At 46.7% G+C, this 23,075-nt stretch overlaps 1 pseudogene; it reads right to left on the bottom strand.

The window, feature by feature from the left end:
• Positions 1–5,601: 5,601 nt before the first annotated feature.
• On the bottom strand, positions 5,602–22,799 carry LOC146866798 (uncharacterized; annotated as a pseudogene).
• Positions 22,800–23,075: the final 276 nt, after the last annotated feature.

Below are 23,075 nucleotides of genomic sequence, written 5' to 3' on the forward strand. Positions count from 1 at the left end.
ATGTCCCGTTGTCTGCATCATTGGCTGACACATACGTGCAGCAGGCGGATCCAGTCTTCTTGCACACACCCCCCCTCCATGGCCGTCATTAAATCTAGAATGTATCTATGCTGCATCACCATTAATCTAAGGGCACGTAGTTCTTCCTTTATGGCATTGAAGCCATCTTTCGGGGCATTTATGGCCTTCATTAGCTCCCATCTTGTGATCTGGAGCCAGCGGGCGGTTGCTTTTGCCTGAAACAATGGTATAATGCTGCCAAAGAATAGCTGAGCATCATTAAAAGGTCTGTATTCTTGCGGAACATCTTTCCAGGTTGTGGTGCCAAAGTACTCAGCATATCGTTTCTTCAAGTGGGGATGCAGCAGGGTCGTTGGACGGCTCATGGGATGGTCATGCAATGTCTTAATATCCATTCTTGGTATCACCAGGGAGGGGGTGTGCAGTGTGACTAGGGCGCTTAGACTATTCCAGTTCGGGGGTAGCTGTAGGTGGGTCCGGGCCCCACACTGCCAAAAGTAGTCCATCAGGCTGGCGGTGCCCCCCTTCATGTCGGCATTGTCCACGGTGGTATTGCAGTGGAGGTTTCTTCCCACCTTTACTGTCCCATTTCCTCTGAAAGAAAGAGAAAACTGTGTTAATTTTATTGCTGCCCTAGGGTGTGTTGTAGTTCCTGTCCAGGTATATCTCTCTATGTTTGCATCCCATATTTGCTGACATTGTCCTACTACCTTATCAAATTTTAAAGGGTTATTTGTTTTGTGCCATTACACAATGATAGAGCTCTACATATGAATGTGGCACCAGTGTGCCATTTATCATTGACAAATACTGATCCTGTAACATTGAGTACTGGCCTAGCTGCGCAGTCAGGGGGCAGAGGTTTGGCTGAATAGTTACTACATTCGGATGATGGATTAGACTTTCCTAAAAAGCGCCGCTGTAAAATCCATTTTTCTCAAACTGCATAGTTTCTTTTTTGCCCTGCTTTCTTCATTCTTGATACTTCCTTCACTATGTCTTCATTTTCAGTCAGAATTTGTAGGACCCCAGGGGTGGTGTCAAATACGGTTGTATTGACTCGAGACGTTGCCGGACTAACATGCATTGGTTGTAGCTGTGCTTTTATTTTACATAAAAAGAGGTGCAAAAGACAGTGCGTAACATTCGGGGGTACCTCCTTGGGGTGATGCAATCTATCTACTGCAGTGGCATGGGGAATAAGGGAGCATACATAACAACTGGTATTAGTTGTAGATTGGCCTATACTATGCATGTACTGGTACCAACTATTTTCAAGCAGAGCATTGTGGAGAGGGTGATGATCAGTATCATTTTCAACACTTCTATGTTTGCGCATGATATCTAATGTAGAGAGAAAATCGAAATAGACTATAGCTATCATCATCAATCATTCTTAACGCACCGAGGAGGAAAAATAAAAGAAAAGTACATATCTTAAAATAAGTGTCTGTTGAAGCTGAAGCTTTGGAGGGAGGCTTTACTCCGGTTGCTTCTCCTGTTCTCCCCCCTCTTTTTCCTGCTCTATGTTCGAAAGGATAGATGGCAAGGTTGGCGCCAGGCGAACGTCCCTCAAATGGTACCATGGCTTATGTCCTTGTAGTTTTACCGCAGTAGCTGTGCTGTGAGTTACTGGGAAGGGTCAGTTGAATTCCCTGTCCTTCCAGGTACTGATAAAGTTCTTTGTATACACTAGAGTTCCAACTGGCAAAGGTGGTCTTTGGTCATCTGCTAGAAGTGCGTTGGCACGCTTATCTGCTGCCTGGGTGACCTGTTTAGAGAAGAACTTTGCGAATGTTGTTAGCTGTGCAATACAGTCAGACATTTCAGTTTGAACAACTTCAGGTGCACTTTCAGTTTGCAACTTGTGTCTAGTTGGGGGCACAAATGTACTCATCAGCCTCCCAGTCACTATTTGGTGTGGGGTCAAATGGTGATCTGACCCTGGGGTATTTCTCAGAGCAAATAATGCTAATGGGAGACAGTACAACCAGTTCATTTTCAAGGTGACACACAGTTTACTCAATTTGTTCTTGAGGAGGCCATTAAGGCGCTCCACAATACCATTACATTGAGGGTGATAAGCGGATGAGAGCCTGTGTGTTATTCCTAGCAAGGTGGTAAGATGGGAAAAGATGTTATTCACAAAGTGTGTGCCATTGTCGGATCTGATCCCTTCGGGAATTCCCCATCTTGGTATAACCTCACGGATCAGAAAAGTGGCAGCAGACTTGGCATCACAGTGCACACAAGGGCCTGGTTCGATCCACCTGGAAAATGGACAGACTACAACTATGAGATACCGGTAACGGTTGCATCTGTCAATCATATCAACATAAACAATATGCAACTCCTTGAAGGGTCCTTCTGGTCAGGGTATTGTAGAAGCTATTACCTTGAAGGTGGGATTTGGAGAATACTGCTGACACACGGTGCATGTGTATAAGTACATTGTGATCATCTCATGTAAGTTGGGAACAAACCAATCCTGGCTTATCTGGAGGGACATGTTGTCTCTGGAAGTGTGTGATAAAAAATGTAACAGGTTCAAGGCTATAAGTAGTAGCGCTTGGGGCATGACAGGCTTACCTATGGATATCTGTCTGTATATTAAATCTGTACCTGTCTGTTTGCATCCCCTAGATTCCCACAACTGCTGTTGATGGTCTGGAGCATTTTCCTGTATCTCTTTAGATGTAGGTGAGCTGTTTCTGTATAATGCCTAGAAGGGTCCAGGGGATCATAAGATGCATCTGTGTCGCTAGCTGCTGTGTCAGTCGTTAATAGAATTGTGGCAAGTACATTGTTTAGGGGGAGTCTGGCTGCTTCCTTGGCTGCCCAATCAGCCAAGGCATTTCCACGGGACACAAAGTCTTGAGAATTGGTGTGAGCTGCGCATTATACTACAGCGACTGCATGTGGTAGAGCTAGAGCTACAATCAGGTCTTAAATAGAGGGCGATGCATGACAGGGCTTCCATCGGATTTCAGGAATCCCCGTCTGCTCCACCGCATAATTCTGGAATGCACTGTTGTAGTGACGTAGGCGGAATCAGAATATACTGTAATTGTTTCGCCTTCAGCCTGTTTAAGGGCCGCCACCAGTGCTACTAGCTCAGCAGCTTGAGCAGTATAATGGGATGGCAAAGTTATCTGTCTTGTTATCTGCAAAGTATCTGAAGAATCATGCTGCATGGCTCTGACCACTGCTACCCCTGTATGTCATATTTCTGTGTCCTATACTATTGTGGAAGATCCATCTACAAAATATACAACGCTACCTGGAATGGGATCTTCTCTTGCTTGGCTACACTCATCTGGAGTATATGTTGCACAGTCATGGAGGTCACTATCTGCACCTTTAATAGGGGGTGCAAATAAAGTAGCAGAGTTAACTGTGTGGCACTTGACTACCTTGAGAGATGGTAGTGATAAAATTATCTCATAGCCTGATACTCTCTGTGTTGTTAGTGTCATCTTAGCCTTCTGAATTATTGCAAACACTGCATGTTCTGCATACAGCGTCAGAGGTGAACCCATGACAATGGGGGCGCTTTACTCAACCTCAAAGGTTGCTGTTGCCAAAGCTTGCTCGCAGGGGTAATGGTCTTTCATAACAGGATCAAGTAGGCCACTAAAGTATGCGATTGGTTTGTGGCCTAAAGGATACTTTTGGGTGAGGACAGCCATCATCACCTGGCCATTGCAGTGGCAAAAAAGGAAAAACTCTTTAGTGTAGTCTGGTATTCCTAACACTGGTGCATGTGTTATCCCTGTCTTTAGTTTGTGAAATGTTTCCCGCATTTCTGCAGTCCATGTTATTCTCTCTTTCTGTGTCTTTGCCTGTTTGATGGCTGCGAGCAAAGGGGCTATCAGGGTGCTATAGTCAAAAATCCATTGTCTGACATAGTTGCATAGGCCCAAATATGTTTGCATTCCCTTCACTGTCTCAGGCTCAGTCATCTGTCTAATTGATGCTGCTCTTTCAGGTGTAACTTGGCGACCTGAGGCCGATAGCAATTGTCCCAAATAATGGACTTTTCCCTGGCAATACTGTAATTTGTCTCTGTCTACTTTGTAGCCTCGTTGGGCGGGGGTGAAAAGCAGACACAGTGTCTTTTCTGCACTGTTCTTCTGTGGCACTACAAACCAGTAAATCATTGACATACTGTAGTATTGTGCTGTCACTTTGAAAATTAGTGACTGCTCTGTTGAAGAAACTAGGGGACTCACAGTACCCCTGAAACGGGAATGGAGGTACTGGGAGCCACGAAATGAGAATGCAGTCAAGTAATGACTATCTGGGTGGAGTGGAATGCTAAAGAATGCATTTATCAAGTCTATGACTGAGAAGTATTTAGCATCTTTGGGTATATTAGTCAGAATATAGGAAGGGTCAGGTACTACAGGGAATTCCGGTATCACTATGTCATTAAGGGGACGCAGGTCTTGAATCATGCGCCATGAATTACCCTTGGCCTTCTTGATCGGGTAAATCAGGGTGTTGCAGGGGGATACACCTGGGTATATGATCCCCTGCTCTACCAATGCCTCTATAACTGGAGCGATGCCCTCCTCTGCTTCTTTGGATAGAGGGTATTGTCTTACCCTTGGTAGTTTTGCTCCTTCCTTCAAGGTTATTCTGATTGTGACTGCTGTGCGGACGAGGCTCACATCATGGGGGCCTTTTGTCCACAAATCAGAGGGTACCTGTGCAAGGTCATTGTCCTTACTAGGACCAGAAACAATCTTTGGTATTGCAGACCTTGTTTCCAGCGTAGTACGCAATGGAATACTGTCTTGAAAAACTAACACTGATCTTGTGTGGTCATCAGTAAACAACTGGTCATCTGATATATATTTTACTTTTATATTGGGGTCATGAAAGATGACACAGGCCCACATCGTACAGGTGTAATCACTGGCCATTACCATTCCCCAGGTGGAAGATATCTCCACAGTATCCACCTCCAGTAAGAGATCTTTACCTGACACTTCAGAATTCAGCTTTTCTGACCAGGGGCTCTGGCGGAGGAACAGAAAGTTCCTTGGCAATTCAACTAGCTTTCCTTTTAGTTCTGGTGTTTCTGCTATGATGGTATACACTGCTCTAGTAAAGGCTTGGATGTCTATAGGCCTAGCTCGGGTTCGGTCACCGTCTGGGTGGCGAGTGACCACTGTCATGATACGTGTGTGAGACTTTCTTGGTGTTGAGCAAACCATTGTCCCATCCTCCTCAAAGTGGATGGACATGTTTAATTTTGCCATAGGATCACGTCCTAACAAGTTTGCTGGGGCCGTGGGGGAGAATAAGAGACTGCTGTTAACGTACCTCCCCCCGATCTCCATCTCCACAGGTTTGGTGAATGGAACCATCATCACTTCCCCGGAGAACCCCCTGTGTGTCCATTGATGAATTTGACAGTGGGAGTTGTCTCTCACGGATACAGGACCTAATGGCCCCACTATCAATGAGAAAGCTGTATTCCCTGTCATTTATGGCTACTGTCATAGTGGGTTCCTCGTCTGGCCTGTGAGTTATCGATAGTACTGGACACACAAGACTACTCCGTGGGCACCTTCATTGAGCATATCCTCCCACATAATTTTGCTAAAAGGGGTTTCCTCCTCTGACCGTTACCCCACCTTGTAAGGTCTGGTGTTGTACAGTGGGCTGCACTGCCTGTTGCTGCCCATACTGCATTTGGGGCACGTGTTGTTGCACCTGTTGGGGCTGAAACTGTTGTTGAAGCTGCATTTGGGGCGGTGGAAGATATATCACTTGGGGGCTCATGGCAGGCTGTGCCACAGTGCGACCAGGTGTTACCATTTGTTGGCCATATATTACCCCTGCCTGTTCGTTGTTCTTTTTGGTCCTACATTCTCAAATGAAATGTCCTGGCATGTTACAGTAGTGGCATGTTTACCTGCCCCTGAATGTGTTTTGCCTATTTGCCCCAAACCTTCCTCGCCCTCCTTGCCCATTCCTGATATTAAATCTGGGGGCATATTGTTGGGGTTGCAAAGTGGTGTTTAGAGGTGGCACGCCCAAAGACCATGCGGCCATCTGGGTAGCCGCGGTGGCAGTTCCTCTCTCTGTCCTCTTTGCTAGTTTCTGTTGTACTAATTTAGCTGCTGCTTTCTCAATTTTATCTTTCTCACTCTTTTCCTTGTCCTTTCTCCTTTTACAATAATGTATTATGTGATCCTGTATCTCAGTCCATGGTTTGGCTTCTAAGGCTACTATGTTGCCTAGTCTGTCCTGCTCTTCAGCTGGTAATCCCTTCTTCACTATGATATAGAACAATATTGCATTTTGTCCAGGCACATCCCATCTCTCCCCTACCTCCTGTGTCCATGTCTCTTTCATTCTGCTTAGGAATTGTGCTGGGTCTTCATCTGGCTGCATTGTCTGTGCCATGAGAGATCCAATGTCTGGCCTATCTGGGTACATTTGTCTTAGTTGTGTCCAAACAACTCCCCTTACTTTGTTGAAGTGTGCCCCATCACATTTTTAATTAGTCAATGTCACATCCTTTACTTCTGCGTTTATGAACAGTGTATCTGTTTCATCTCCTATAAGGGAGCTTAATAAACTTTAAATGTCGCCTATTGCAAAGGATATCCCTGCTGTGTGTTTTTCAAAAGCAGCTATGCATTTCCCAGCCCCTTCAGCAAGTGGTGGCAGCTGTTTTTTAGGATTTTCTTTATCCATCTGGGGCCATGGTATGTATTGGGGCGACCCTGAACCTTTAAATATTAAGGGTAGTTGTGACAGGACCGTGTCCCTGTATGCAGTAGGGTGACTTGAGTCATACTGTCTGACATATCTTTGCCATATTCTCAGGCTGTCCTTCATATAAGGATAGTCCCACTCAGGATCCCCTATGCCGTGAAGGATGCACATCTCCGCATTTGCCATGTCTCATGGCTCAAAAGATCCATCTCGTGGACATTGTGTCATTTGTGGTGCTAGTCCCTCTGTCCAACCTGCTAGATTGTCAGTAAAATGGACAACATTGTAGCAACTCTGTTCCTGTTGGGCCACTATTTCATTGGGTGTCAGGTCACTGCTTGGGTGCACAGCGAGTAGTCGTGTTGTATCTTTTCTCAATGTCATTCTTCCCATCATGTTAAGTGTCCCCTGCTTCTCATAAGGGTCTGCATGAGTACCATCAAATCTCAATCTGTTTAACTCTCGCTGTCTCCTCTGTAAGCCCTCAGCACCCCTTTTGGTGTCTCCTCCCCATCACAGGCAAATTGTGACTGTTCTCTATCATAGTCGTTAATGATGGACATTCTTTTAACATGCTCTGTAACATCATCAAATGCCCCATCTGATCCTATGTAGGATCTGTCTGACCTCATGTCTTCTTCACCTAAGAGGTTATGTGCACGGAGGAAGTCCTCCGAACTTTGGTGTTCCATCATTTGTGACCTGTCTAGTGTCTTCCGATGCCACAAGGGCACCTCCTCTTTTTACCAGGTTGTTCTTGTGTCCATGTGTCCATCAGTCCATCTTCCCTTATCTTGACCCACTTGTTATCGCCACCCTCCTCTATCAGCCTCCAGCGTTCTGCAGGAGGTATTTTTGGTGTAAAGGCTAACTTTCCTGTCCTCCTCTCACTCTCGGGATTTTAATTCCTTGGAACGCTGACTGTTTTCCTAGTAACACCTCCTCTCTGTGTGTACTTTGAATCTGATTTTGGGTACTGACCTTCACTTTTACCTTTCTCAGTAGGTGCAGTTTCATCTTCTAAATGAAATGTAAAGGTAGCACCCACTGTTCCTACACATATTATTGTTGTCTCCCCCGACATCTCCCGAGGTGTGCAAGCCATTCTTGAGCGTGGTGTTAATCACTGTGTTTGGAAGATGATTCTGATGGTGGGCTACACTCAGGATCTGAATATCCTACAGCAGGCAGATGTGAGGAGGTGGGAGGTGTGTTTGATGTGTTGCTTGTGCCTCTCAGTACGGGGGGTGGAGGAGCTGAAGAAGAGGACTGGGGCCTAATCTCAGCCTCCTACTCGTGTGTTTCACAAAATACCTTCCAGTGATCTAAGATGGTCTTCCTTTTTTCTAATTTCTAATATTTGCTTTGTAAAAGGGTGGCTATATGATCTAACGTTATGTTGTCAAATGAGCCCCTTTCAGGCCATGCATGTTCAAATTTTGATGTTGCCTTAGGCCACTCCTTACAATATTTATCTATTTTGTCCTTGTCGCCAGGGAACACCTTAACCATGTGTTCTAAAGGGGTCCCCTTTATTTATGTGGTGCACTTGGCCCCTGTTTAGTCTTATTTTTGGGCCTAACTTGTCCCTGTTATATGTGTTCACTCTTCCTAATGATATTGCTTATTTTCAGTTCTATTATACTTTCCATCTGATACCCTTATCTACCTCGTGGGGTATTATGGTAGATTTAATTCAGGCTATTCTCCTTGCTACTCATATAGGTGATGAGTTAATTTCTTGGGGGCCGTCTGGGGGGTGTCTCAGAGTGGGGTGAACCACTGCAATAGGTTTTGTAGAATTCAAAACCAATTCCAATATCTTAAGTGTGGAAAGGTCCTGTTCAGAATCACCTGCAAGAGAATTAAGGACGTTCCTATCAAGTCTATCTGTTATTCCTTCCATGGTATGTGTTCCTTGAAAATAGCTATTTAGGTCCTCATCTATACTATTTGATAGTTTTTCTAGGCTCAAATCTGGAGGCTCTAAGGTTTGACTATAGGGATAATAATTGATAGCATCAGTATTTGTTGTGGGGTTCATGAGGTTGCTGTACACTACTCTTAATCACTGTAATGTAGAGGACACTGTCTTTGTGTTTAATCCTTTGAGACTGATCTTTTTAGTTATCTGACAGGCGTTTTACTGTCACATCAACGTATGCTGTTGGGAGACCCAGTGGTGATGTATAATCAATACCTAGGCGCTCACAAACCTCTGACATTAAAGTGTTATCTGATGGTATTGGGATTGCTGGCCCACCAGGGGTCAGTACCGTTAGAAAGGGCCACATAGAGACCGTTATAAAAATGGATGATTATTTCGGGAATCGGTTGTGGTTGGGTACCTGTGCGCCCTTGAGACATTTGTCTAAAGAAAAAATCCTTTTCCTAAAACTCTACAGTATTTCACACACTTCAGATATCCTAAGTATAAACAGTACAAACTACAAAATGACATTCATGTATGTCCTTACTTCTATTCACATCTGCATAGGAATATTAGTGTACTCTAAAACTTCATACTAGGGCAAAACTGCTACTATACTAGGGCAAAACCTACTACTACTGCTGCTGCTGCAGCTGGTCGCTTCTCCTGAACTCACAAGGAGGATATACTTCACTGCCTCTATCTACAAACTGTGACTTTCAGCCTTAAAGTCTGAGATGACTTGAATTGTTCTGCTCTTACTCAGAATAAAGTTCCAATGAACATCAGGTTTTCACCTGTTTCTTTGCCACAACGTCAGAACGTATGCTGGCTGTCCAGCTTCAAGTCCTACTCTTTCCTGACCACTTCTGGCCATTTTAGCCAGGTCTCCTAGTACCTTCCGGACTTACCACGGAGCTCTACTACTTGTTATTGTGTCAGTGCACAATCATGCATGCATTTCCCCATATATAAACATTAATATTAAAAAAATAGTAATACCATAAGGCACATTATACTGTCAACATGCTACCTGTAAGGTATAAGGGACGACATTTGCACTGTTCTCACCTTTGAAGAATGCCAACTCCCAAGCCCCACCTGTCCCAGAGAAATGGGAAGACCTTTCTAACCGGCGTCTTCTTTCCTTCTTTTAGTTGCGCAAAACCATTTCAATAAGGACAGGCAGTGCCAAGGGTGTGGCAGGAGGCAAGAAGTAGATGTCCTGGCTCAGCTCGCCACGATGTTGAAGGGAAAAGATCTCTGTAAGAATAATACATGAGTAGATTGACAATACAATATGGTTTAATGCATTAATCAGCTGGGGAGATCAGCCAGGCTCAGCAGAGACTGGAATCTGATGTCCAACGAAAAGTTCAAAAGCAGTGGCTTATATACGCTAAAACCACAAGAGAAAAAGTTACAAGCATCGGAATTACGTCACAAATGAGTAGATTAAAATCAGCAGCTTACAAGAATTTCCTGAAAACAAAACACATATAGATATGGGCCACATGGCCCTCGCATCTCATATAGGCGGAAACCTCCTCGGTGGTTTTCCTATTCTCATACGTTATTAGCAACTTTTTACACACATCTGTTTTCCTGTAAAGCAAGTGGTTATATTTTTGCCTAACTCTTTTTGGCCATGCTTATCTGACCCCTGGCCTGTGGTTTCATCCATCATGCCTAGCATTGTGTAAGTGTGACGTGGTTTTTAACTGAAGCGACTTATTAGCAGGGGCAAGACTTGCACCTGGGCCAGTCCATCCTGTGTGCGTGCTTAATCTATGTGTGCATGCATTAGTAACACAATTGCAAAAGACATGATTGACACCTTCCAGCTCAGTCTCTCTAACAGATGGGAGTGTGGTTTGTGGTTTTTGTAGTTCCAAAATTTAAAACACTACTGGTTTCCTGAGTCTGGAAGAAGATATGATCTACGCTTCATGCAGTAGCTTATCGTTGTGACTGCAGGCCATTTCCTGACCTTTCAACAAACTGTGTGACCTGATAAGTTCAGGTAAACTCATTGACCCTGTAACATGCATTTTCTGACCTATTTTTCGTGCAGAGGCCTGGGCCTGTATTTCTACTGAGGCTTAAAGCTGCTTTTAACGTGGAACTTTTGCATAGAAGTTGAAGGCCTTAACTCTGTATGTGTTTGCACAAAATGTATCCTATTTTTCGCTATATCAGTCCCACATTAGCCGAATGCCGAGACAGGGCTCAATAATATAGGGTGGGCCGCCCACGGCATGAGGCGAGTGGGCATAATTGCAGTCCCCACGGGTATCAATGCCTTTTTGCATCACACTGGCCTCTCGGGTTTCAAACAGCCCACAGAGGTGTAAAGGTTGAGCACAGAGGTTGATGTGGGACGGGTCCAGTTAAAAACATCAAAGGCCCCTCACTATCAACTATATTCATCCACTTCACTTTGGAAATAAAAACACCTTTTCAACAGTATGTGCGAGAACTCTGAAAGTTATGCAAGTCAGCGATGCAGTCACATATACATTTACTCGTTTGACTTCATATTGTGTGGTATATCCAGTCCTGTTCTCTAAGAGTATTTAATTGTTGTTAGATGTATTTTATAGATGTATTCTGTCATGCAGCTTGGATCTTGTGCATCTGAGTTGCTCCTAAGGGTTAGGGGGGGTCAGACTGTGGAAAGGGTTCTTGATGGGGCAAAATTAAATGCTCCTAAGTTGTGTCAAAGTAGTGTGAGTTTCACTGCTACAAAGGTGTTCAGACAACACACGCATTCAATCTTTGGCCTCTATGCAGAACACAGAAAAAAGGTCACATTTTTGACACTTGGAATTACAATTATGGCTGCGAGTGAATAAAATGCTTAGTCTGAACTGTATGTTTCTCTGATTATTTCTGTAGTTGAGGTGCCACAGGTCAAAGCTTGGGTACCTTATCAGATTTCTGTAGAGTGCCTTGGCACAGCTGAGTGTGATTGCAGTGCTTAATTTGAGCTGATGCTTTCCAGTGCTCCCCACGGGCACCTAATTGTCAACACTATACTTAGAACAGTCTACCACATGGTGGCGCTGCTCATCTAATTTAGAGATGAGCAGAATAACGGTAATTTAGGACTACAATATACATTAAATTTGATAATACCTGCCTCCCCAGACATTCCTTTAGCTTTGTGGACCTGGAATAATCTGAACTGTCGCATTTACATGCGAGAGAGATGGTTAGTAATTGTTTTGGGAGTGATGACAAGGGCGATGGGTGGTGCAAGCTGCAGTGCCCTCCTGGTAAGAGCCCTGGCACTTAATATTTTACAAATTAAGCACTGTGTGATTGCCTGCATGGTAATAAGCAGGAGCTGCTGGAATTGGTTCAGTACTGGATTACAGCAAGAACTTTAGTGGGAATGCACTGGAACAAGAGTCAGCGGAACCAGACAATGAAAGCACCAGAAATGTGAAGAGGAAGGTCACAAACAAGACAGAAACTTGCTCATTTACGAGTCTTCAGTAGCACACATGCTCCAGCTGATGTTCAGGTGCTTTAAGGCAAACCAAATTTTGTCTCAACGGAGGGTTACACAACTGAGCCAGTGCAAAAAACCAAAGAATAATGTGCAAAACTGAAAAAAAGAACTCGGATTCAAAAGCATCACTTTTGGCATACATTCGTTTTACACAATGTTATTACACAATGTGTACAGTGCATTGTGTTAACAGCTCACACTGAGTGGGGCAAAAAATGCACCACATAAATTCTTTTTGACATGAGTTTTGTCTTCCTTGGGGTGCAGCATACAGTTCCATCGAGGTCAGGGTGCATCCTCCATTTATGGAGTGGATGCAGTAAATGCAGGTCTGCATTTGAAAAAAAGTGCATTAGGCCAAGACCTGCCCTTAGAGAGAGTTCGGGAAACACACATCATCTCTGGGGAATGCCTCAGAAGAATGGTTTTGTCAGTCTGGAGGATGCAGGAAGGACACTCTTGTCACTTAAGGCAATGCAAAAAGCACAGCCATGTCAGGAGTGAAGGCTGCAGAACGAAACAGGCCTACTTGGAGCCAGTGGGTGTAGAGGGAGCATGCCGGTGGAGAAGGCACAGATCTGCTCTACTGAGGACTCCTAAGTGTGCATTGGTTCAACCAAGCAGGTCTTTCTGCTTGAATGCTTCCCTTTTCAATTATTGCCCTGGAAACCATTACCTAGAGTGGCAGGCCCTACCAGTTTTAAAATACTGAATTTACCATAAATGTTTCAGAAACGTAGCCCATCGACACATATCACGCAAGGTTTCATGATAAGTCATGATCCGCAAACATGGACTGCTTTTTAAGGGTGCCTGGCCAATTTTTGGTCCCATTCGCACCCTGCTTGGAATCGCGCTGGAAACCGAGACCAAGGGAGTGGGTGGGGCTGGCAGAGTGTCCGTGACTGCAGGAGGCCCTAAGCCTGCTCAGGAATGTGTTGGGACATCATGTACCTGACCCTCCCGCCCTCTCGCTGCAGGTCGGCTGGAAGGTTATAGAGGTCTTTCTGGCACACACCTCCTCAAACATGAACCAGGCATATTCGCACATCTGTATTTTATAAGGATTAGCTGTGAGTTACTGCTTTTTAATAGCTTAGTGCTCTTCTATGTCTGGTGCTTTTCACAAGTTTTAAGATCTTTTAACAGTTTCTCATTGCTCGAATGGGTGTAATTTCTGATATTTATATGTTTCCCTCATGTAAATTGCTTGATTTTGTGCGCAAGAAAGTGTCACTCATAGTCGTTGACTGTCACTCATAATTACATTGAAATTATGAAAATGTCACACATAAGCAATCTGAAACCTTGGCAGCTATGAACACTACAACAACTTTAGTCTACATCAAACACTAAAACAGGCATTTTAATAGTTATCATTAGTATCGCAACCAAATACAATATTTTCACAACCCTATTAATACTCACACCACTTGTCTCGTTGTCTTCTAAACTGGCATTCGGCTAAAGAATCACTGAACTTGAGAATCTGTGATACTCTCCTTACACATCCCCCTTATATCCCAGTTTTCTCAGACAGGAAACCATCCAACACACTACCAGAAAAACTGTTGTAGCGTAAACGTGTGGGGTCCTAATAATTCTCTACATCAAAATTAATTTTCCCAGAATAACTTCAGCTACCACATTTTGTTGCATTAGGTCCTCCGATGGATCTTGTTCTGTGCTGAAAGGGACTAGAATATTTAGGGGATGAACTATTATCATATGAGGACCTGGACTAAGATAATAGTTACCATTTATTCATTACCAAGTGGATTTGCTTAGGCAGAATCTGTTTAGGTTAGTGCATTTGGAAACAGATAAAATGACCACAGCAAATGATTGAAACAGAATCAGCAGAATAAAGATCTCAGTTGGTATCTGTCTAGGGGTGGGCGGAATTTGCGAAATTGCCATTCGCAAAATTACGCGAAACGGCAAAAAATCTCCACGAACACGCAAAATTTACCATGCTCGCTGAGATTTTGGCCTGGGCTGATTAATGCGTTACTGAATTTGACCTTCAACTCGGGCACCTGCTTTATTTATATCTGTAAGTGCTTCCTGTTGAGGTTTAATTTTTGTGACAGGAGCATCGTGCCAGAATGAATCCTGCCCTGAATATTTACCCAAGTGGATGCCACTGTTTTGTGCAATACCTCTACTCAACTGGAGTACTTTCTACTGGCTAATCAGTAGGTGTTACCTCGTTGGGTTAATGTATAGTGCTTTTCCTACACTACAGCTACGTAAAGGGCCAGAAGAGTTGTCTCTCGTGCCCATGTGTGTCTGTAACTTTGCTACCGCGCCGACGGGCGCTGGGGTCCCTCGAGTGAGCTGTTCATCATAGTGGGGAAAGGGCGGGAAGACGTTGCACACCGCTGGTGTGTGGGCTGGGACCAAACGGGCAGGGCTTTCATGTAGTTCACATGCCTCTTGTTTATAAAGGGCCAGAGACCGATTAGAGCAGCAGATGAGGAGACAGAACCTCCTGGTGTCAGGAACCCTGCCCTGCATATTTATCCAAGAAGATGCCACCGTTTTGTGCAATACCTCTACTCAACTGGAGTACTTTCTACTGACTAATCAGTAAGTGCTAACTCAGTGGGTAAATGTATAGTGCTTTTCCTACACTACAGCTGCGTAAAGGGCCAGAAGAGTTGTCTCCAGCGACCATGTGTGTCTGTAACTTTTGCCACCACGTCGATGAGCGCCAGGGTCCCTCGAGTGAGCTGTCCATCATAGTGGGGAAAGGGCGGGAAGACGTTGCACACCGCTGGTGTGTGGGCTGGGGCCAAACGGGCAGGGCTTCTATGCAGTTCACGTGCCTCTTGTTTGTAAAGGGTCAGAGACCGACCAGAGCAGTAGATGAGGAGACAGAACCTCCTGGTGTCAGGAACTACACGGGGATTGCGCTCGAGAAACTCATGGATGCACAGACCTCCATCAAGGATTACAGCAAATTGTTTACGGTAGATGTGGGGAGAAAGCACACCTGCCTAGCCTCCACCGTGCTCACGAATCTTTTGTGCTGATTAACGCAAAAATGTCGAAATTTCGCAAGTTCTGCGAGCGGAACGGAAATTGTCGCCCACCCTTAATCTTTACCACATTTGAAGAAATGTTTAGGCCAAATTTATTTACGACTTATAGAGATTTACTAAGCATTAGTAAAGCTGTGAGAATCAAGCTTAAAAGGAAATTTTCTTCCTCAGCCAAGGGAAATTGTATTCATGGAAATGAGTCCTTTGAAGCATATAACCCTCAGACAAACGCTATAGATGTAAGTTCAGAAATCGCCAAATAACCAGTTGCAGTTCACAAACAGGTTTGTCGGTTCCTGTCCGCACTACAGCATTGATGTCACAGCTATTGTCAGAAGCCTTGCAGCTGGAAAGGTTCCACTTACGCAAGCATACCAGCCGGCAGCAAACGCAATAATTTGTCTCAGTTCGCGTTAGTTTCTGGAAGTCCAAAACATCAGTCTAAATAAATAAAACAGATTTCATTGCACGCGCTGCATTGCCAAATGCGATGCAGTGTGCGCAACGAAATTCATTTAATTTTTTTATTTGTTTACTTACCTCCGTTCGGCAGTATTCCGTAGTTTACTATCCCCCACCCTGCTCCTCCACCGCCCCCCCCACCGCCCCGCAGCACTCCCTCCACGAGCCGCTACTGCTCATCACGATATCTTGTTTGAGGGTCGTGCTCATCATGTGGACTAGCTACTGGGGTGAGCTGCGGTCCCTCCCTGGCTACGTCATTGCTTTTTATTTATTTATTTATTTATTTATTTAATGCGATTTGATATAGTGTGAACATTACCCAAAGGTGTCAGAGCGCTTTACAAAAGAACCAGTTGTGTTACATAAGGACTTTGGATTACATGAGTTACAAAAGAGATATAAACAGAATTTTTATTTTTTCAAATATACAAGTTGTAAAGTCACTCAAGGAAGAGATACAAACAGATAAACTCTAAAGTCACAGGAATGGTAGTAAGTACAGAGGTCTACTACATATACTAGTGGATAGAGTTCTATATATACAAATAGTAAATTCACACAGGATTACATTTTAACAGCGATTAGGCTTGGAAAATTATATAATACATATATACATATATATATATATTTAAGGCAGTCCAGCAAAAAGAGAAAAACGATCGAGGGTCATCAGGAGGAGTGGGAGGGAAGAAGTAACGGAACAAAGGTCAAATAAAATGGCGGGTCCAGGTCGTGGGTACAGACGGAGACCATCTCCAAAAAATTTCGGGATGCACAAAAGTCACCAAAGTCAAGAATCCAGAAGAGGAATCCAGAGAGCAGGATTCCATTGAGTAGAATCAGAGGGGGGACACAGCCATGAAACCAAAGGCGAACGAAAGGCTGTAAGATGTGTGCAAAGGCACTGGCCGGGGAATGATCAGGAGGGGTGAGCCTGGGGAAAACCGACTGGGTGCCAAGGGCTGTAGGAGAGTAGGATCTGCTTCACATGTGTACCCCCACTTTTTGCTGGTGTTTCACTGTTTTTCGACCTTAGTCTGGCTGTGGCCTTGCTAATCAGGGCCCCAGCCTTGCTGCTTCCTCTCTAAAATGGTTTCCATGTACATTAGGTACATTTACAATTGGATTCTGGAGTGCCTTTAAGCCCCTAGTATATGGTATACTATGTACCTAGGGCATAGGTACCTCAGAGGCCTACCAGGGGCTGAAGCATGTATTATGCCATCCCTGGGAAGCACTCCAAAATGGCACCACAGGTATGTTACTGCAGCCTGGGTAAGGTGGTGCTTGCACCCCTTACAGTGATATAGGCTACCTATATCACTACCATTGCACACACATATAAAACGTATAAGTCACTCCTATGGCAGGCCTTGACAATCCTGAAGGCAGAGTGCTTGGTTTTTATGTGAGAGGGTAACCCTGTATGAGCAGAGCCCCTCTGCAGCATTCAGAGTACCTCCTCTGATGCTGTTTGTGGTGCAGCCTGACGATATACTCTTAAGTGCATTATAACCTCACGGTGAATGCTAACTTTGGGATGGCTGCACAGAAACAAGTCGTGTTTGGTGACAAATGCTGTGGAATACTACCCCCCTGCCAGTTCTGGCGGCGGGGGTAGCATTCCACCATTCTAGAGGGAGAGACATGTTCACACTGGTCTAACCCGGTAGGACTTTCTACAGCCCTGGCATCACAAAATGGATGCCTCTGCCACAAACACGGGTCTGGCCTCCTGCTGCTGACCGAAACTCCGGCAGGGGAGGCCTGGATAATAGGTTTCCTGTCGCAGGGAGGTGTAACCACCTCCCCAGACAGGCAGATGTGTATTGGGGCTGGGCGGGAGCACTCTCTGGTGATTTGAAGTCCTGCACTGGGGCACACTTGGTGTCCCTGTGCATAGTCCAGTTCAAACCGGTTGCAGGGGCTACCTTCCCCTGCTCTGGTGCGAAACTGGACAAAGGAAATGGGTGTAACCACCCCTCTTTCCAAACCCTCCATTAGGTGGGTCCCTAGAGTATGTCCAACCCCCAAACTTAGTATAAGTATGGGAACCCAGTCCTTGCGACTTTAGATTACTCTGAACGAAACTCTGAAACATATATCCTGGACATTCGACTTTCTATTTCAACTAGAAGATGGAAGAAATCTCCCTTGGGGTCAAGGAGTCACTCCCCTGCTTGGCAGGTACCAAAGAAGCAACTGACCGGTCTGCATCACTGAAGCTCCCGCCGGACGCCGAAGTCTTTGCATCACCAGAGGTGGATTTCCAGACTTCCCGAGGCTACCCTGAGTCCACAGCAAAGCTGTGGCCCGTGGCTATCGTGGGTGACATGGAACCATGACCCCTGGACACCGTGATCTTTTGCAGCACCATCATCTTCCTGGTGTTCCTCGAAGTTGTGCTTTGGACTCTGAGTAGCCCCATCCTTGAGCATTTCCTGCACTGAAGATTTCTGGCCTCCACTCCACGAGTGACCCGTGGGCCAATTTCCAGTGCGACCGCTTGAGGCTCCTTCGTGATCGCTAGCCTGTTGGCTAGTAGGTCCCCACAAAGGCAACTCTTCTGATTGGTCTTTCCTGGTTGCTGCAGACGTGCCCCGACTTACCCTCGCTGGGTGAGCCCCTCAGACCTTGCTGGTCTGCACCGCAGTCCTTTCTTTGATTCCAAGAGACTTGCCGTTGCCAAAGCTTGTTGGGTCCAATCTGGTCGCCGACACCGCAGCACTCGACAGACTTTGTGGGACAGCTCGAATCCAGCTCCTGGTTGTCATCGGCACCTCCTGGACCTCGTGGCTGAAGAGTCAAGACACCCGTCAACTCACCTGAAGCACCCGACATCTGTGGGCATTGGTCCATCGTGCCCCTGGTCACTGGCAAGTGACCCAGACTCTGTCCCCTCTGCTTTCAGGTTCCTTCCATCCTAGAGCCAGGCTTGGATCGCTTCTGACACTTCTCCTCTTCACGGCAGCAGCACTTCTTCGCCAGCTTCCATTGAAATCAACAACGCGACCTGACACCAAAAGACACCTATGCACCCGGCTTCCCTGGGTGAGGTAACACGAGTACTCCGGTGCTCCCGTGGGTTCTAGCCCTAGAACTTCTTAAGTCCAAAAGGTTTTGGTCCTGACTTGATTCTAAGTGTCCCTAATCTTTAAATTTCCAACCACGACATTGCACATAGAAGCTAACAGGAACCCGCGGTTGGGTTTACACACTGCACACGGCCCCCGTGGGTCCCCTGTGTCACTACCTTGGGTGGTTCCTTGGGGTCCCAGTGATTCTACAGGCTCTAGGCCTTGTGTCTAGTTTAGTCGTGGTTCTTATACCACTTTATTGGTATATGGTTTGGTACGCCCCTAGGGCCCAAACGTGTATTTGTGCTATTACTGTTGATTGCTAACTTGTAAATGAAGTACTTCGAACTCCAGTCTCATAAAGAGACTAGAGGTGTGTGTTTTATCTTAAATACATATATTTTAAATATATACCTGGTGTGGTTGTCCTTTCATTTGGTCATTCAAGAGATTATAGACTGGTAAAACAAGCTGCTTTACATTCCTTCAAGACTTAGCCTGAAGGCTGCTCTCCATAGCTACCACTAGGATAGCTTTCAATAAAGGTTGTCTTTAACCTATCACCATAAGGGGTTGTTTGGACTGATCCAAGGTGCCCACTATAATTAGTGGACAGCATATATCAGGCCAACTTCTCACATTGGTGTGCAGCGTGTGGGATTCCAGCTTGCTATTGTTTTACCAGATAATCAGAATTGAATTGACCAACTGAAAACCACTAAAGGTACCTTAGGTACACATAATATCAAGTTTAGTATACAGTAAGTTCTACTGAACTTAGAGTTGTGTGTTAAGGGATAGCACACCCTTTCTACAACTCAAGAGAGTTTAGTAGGCCACACTAGTGTAGGTAGTGCAATGCACCACACCACATTAATAATGTCTAATCAGCCAGGAACCAGTGGGTCCCTGCCAGAAGCCAGTGAGCTTCTTCCCTCTAGATATGAGGATCTCTCCTTAGCACAGTTTAGTGAATTATATTCCATTAGGAAGCTGAAGACAGGCAAAAGCCCAACCACCCAGCATCTCATAAAGATACTCAAGCTGGGTGATCTTCCAGGGCCTAGTGGGCTTGGGGGAGTGGGGGGGGGGGGGTAGGTAGAGTGGGTGGCAAAGCAGCTGAGGGTGGGCCTAGGGGTGGAAACTCCCCTGACCCCACCTCTAATGCTGACCAGACTGATGACAATGATCAGGATCTGGTGAACCCCCTGGATGAGGATGAGGAGGATGACAACAATGCTCCCCTCTTTGTTCCTCCAGGAAGAGTTGAAAGTAGGGCTAGAAGGGATAGATCTCTCTCAAGGGGATCTGGCCAGTCTACCTCATCTGTAGTGATCTGTTTCTTCTCATAGAGGGAGGGAAACCTCCCAGGAGAGGAGAGAGAGACTGCGGAAGTATGAGCAAGATAAGTTCAACCTCAGAAAGCAGCAGATGGCCCTAGATAGGGAAGCCCTAGAGCTCTACAGAGCTAGTAAAAAGGAGGGACTAGAGTCCCTTGGTGGCAGCAATTTCCCTAGAGATAGGGAGAGGTCTTATGACCATAGAAACCTAAGTAAGATTGTCCCTCCCTACCAGAGTGGGGATGACATCCACAAATGGATAGCTGCCTTGGAGAGGGCCTGTAAAGTACAGAAGGTCCCTCAAGGTCAGTGGGCAGCAATCTTATGGCTCTCCTTTGCAGACAAAGGTAGAGATAAGCTCCTCACTGTAAGAGAAGAGGATGCTGATGATTACCAGGTCTTGAAAAGTACACTAATAGATGGGTTTGGTCTAACCACTGAGCAATACAGGTTAAAGTTCAGAGATACCCAAAAAGCACAAAATCAAGACAGGGTTGACTTTGTTGACTGTGCTGCTAAGGCTCTGGGAGGTTGGTTATTGGGCAGTAAAGTGTGTGACTTCATAGGATTGTACAATGTGATAATGAGGGAGCAGATTCTTAATAACTGTCAAAATCAGCTGTTGCACCAGTACCAGGTAGACTCTGATCCGACCTCTCCCCAAGAATTGGGAAAGAAGGCAGACAAATGGGTCAGAACCAGGGTGAGGCAGAAGGTACAAAACCAAGGTGGTGACCCAAAGAAGTAGGATTCTAAGAACTCTGACAAGGGTGGGGACAAGGGTAAAGACCAGAAGTCTTCTCAAGGGCCCCAAAAATCTTCTTCAAATGGGGAGTCACAGTCTAACAAGGGAAAAGGCCAAAAGAAACCTTGGTGCAAAATCGTTAAATAGAAAACTCACTGGACCAGTGACTGCACCAAGTCCAAAGAATCTACTCCAGCCACCATTGCCCCTAAGGCAACTGTTCCCCCAAGTACAGCTACAATAGGTGGTGGCAATGTTCAGAATAAGGGTGTAGTAGGGTTGACCCTGGGTTATGAGTTGAACTCTGGCCTAGTCAGAGTTCCAACTCAGGCTGTGCTTGTCTGTAATGGGGGCATGGATATGTCCCCCTTTGTGAGTCCCAGTATTCTGGGCAAATACAGACAACAGCCTTTAATAAATGGAGTAGAGGCTTGGGCATTCAGGGACACAGGAGCAAGTGTCACTATGGTGACAAAAGATCTTGTGGATCCTCGGCAGATTATACTTGGGGAAATGTACCAAGTGACCAATGCTAGCAATGTCAGAACAGACCATTCACTGGCAGTTGTTAACTTCTCCTGGGGAGGGGTAACTGGCCTTAAGAAGGTTGTGGTAAGTGCAGACCTACTAGTACAGTGCTTGCTTGGCAATGATCTAGATACTTCAGCTTGGGCTGAAGTGGAGCTCAGGACACATGCAGAAATGATAGGGATCCCTGCTCATGTCTTTGCTGTGACTAGGTCACAGGCCAAAATGTCTAAAGCTGGACAGGCCCTGGATTCTGGAAAAATGGACCAGGTGCCTCACAAGAGGAGAAGCAGTAGGGTTAAGGCTGAGCCTTCCCACCTGGCTCAGAATGCTGATCAGTCTCCTCAGGGAGATGATCTTGAGCCTGAAGAAGGAACTGTCCCAGAGGAGCTTGAACCTGACCAGGATGAGTTCTTGGGGACAGGGGCCCCTTCCAGGTCTGATCTGAGCCAGGAGCAGAAAACCTGCCCCTCTCTTGAACCCCTCAGAAAGCAAGCTGCTGATGAGGCTGCTGGGAATGCTAGTGGCACCCATACAGTTTATTAGGATGATGGACTCCTTTACGAGAGGGGGCGTGGCTAGCAGCCAGCGAGCATGGTCGCAGCCTAGGGAGGCTCCCGATCCCCCGCCCGGTTCTCCGCTACAAACATCCTGCTACTGCCTGGCCACACCGTGCAAACCAGGGGGAATCCCTAGGGGCACCTTGGGCGCTGCTCCGGGCTGGGCTGAGTCCCGGAGATCGCGCCGGTTGCGGTGGAAAGTGCCGCGGCGGCGCTGGCGCTCCGACAACCAAGATGGCGGCTGCCCCGGACCCGCGAAGAAACGGCCTGCGGTGGTGCTGAGGAGCGGCGGCTGACCGGCTGCATTACACCGGAGTGCATGTACTTTGCTGCGGACTGCCCCCGAGACACCGGCCGCCGGAGTGCCCGAACCGGCGCTTGATTCCTCCGGGGCGAGGCTCCTCCCCCCTCCTCCTCGGCTGTGGAACCGGCTGGTGGCCCTGCCCTGAGGGGGACTCCGTGGGTGCTGGTGCCTGGATCGTGCTTGTCCCCTGCTGGAGCCCTGAAGCGCGCCTGGAGACGGGCGGCGATCGACCGAGAGAGTCTGGGGAGGCGGCCATTACTCCTTCTCTCCCCTGAGGGAGTCGCTGAATACCCGGGTGCCCGCGCTCAGGAGACCGGGCGGCCGTGCGCTCCTGGGGGCTGCTGGGTCCCCGGAGTCCCTCCTGCGGCGACAGTGGTGTGCTTTCAATTGTCCTGCGCCCTGCCTGGCGGACTGGGGGCAGTGCGGCCGGAGGACTGGCCCTGTGGTCCGTGGCGCGCTGCGGATCGGGCACGACCCTGTGCTCTGGCTACGGACACCACGCGCGGCGCCGCGCTTCCTACCTGGGCCATTGTCGACCTCCCCCAATCCCTGTGTGGGGCCGCTTGACCAGCTGACTGCGGCGGAATCCTGAGACTGCGCCTGACCCCGCCGCGGGTTGCGGCCCGGGCCGGAGCGCTGCGGCCAACTGGACGAGGAGGCGGGTCTGGGCCTTAACTTGCGGTGGGAGCGAGGGGACGCAGCCGTGAGGCCCTTGGTCGACTGACCTCGCTGGGGGGCGCACACTCGGCGGCCTATTGCCTCAGCGGGAGGAGCATACCGCGAGCCTCGGAACTCTGGGGACAGCT

Source organism: Triturus cristatus, chromosome 1_2 (genome assembly GCF_964204655.1).
Source record: "Triturus cristatus chromosome 1_2, aTriCri1.1, whole genome shotgun sequence".
In the NCBI taxonomy this organism is placed as follows: domain Eukaryota; kingdom Metazoa; phylum Chordata; class Amphibia; order Caudata; family Salamandridae; genus Triturus; species Triturus cristatus.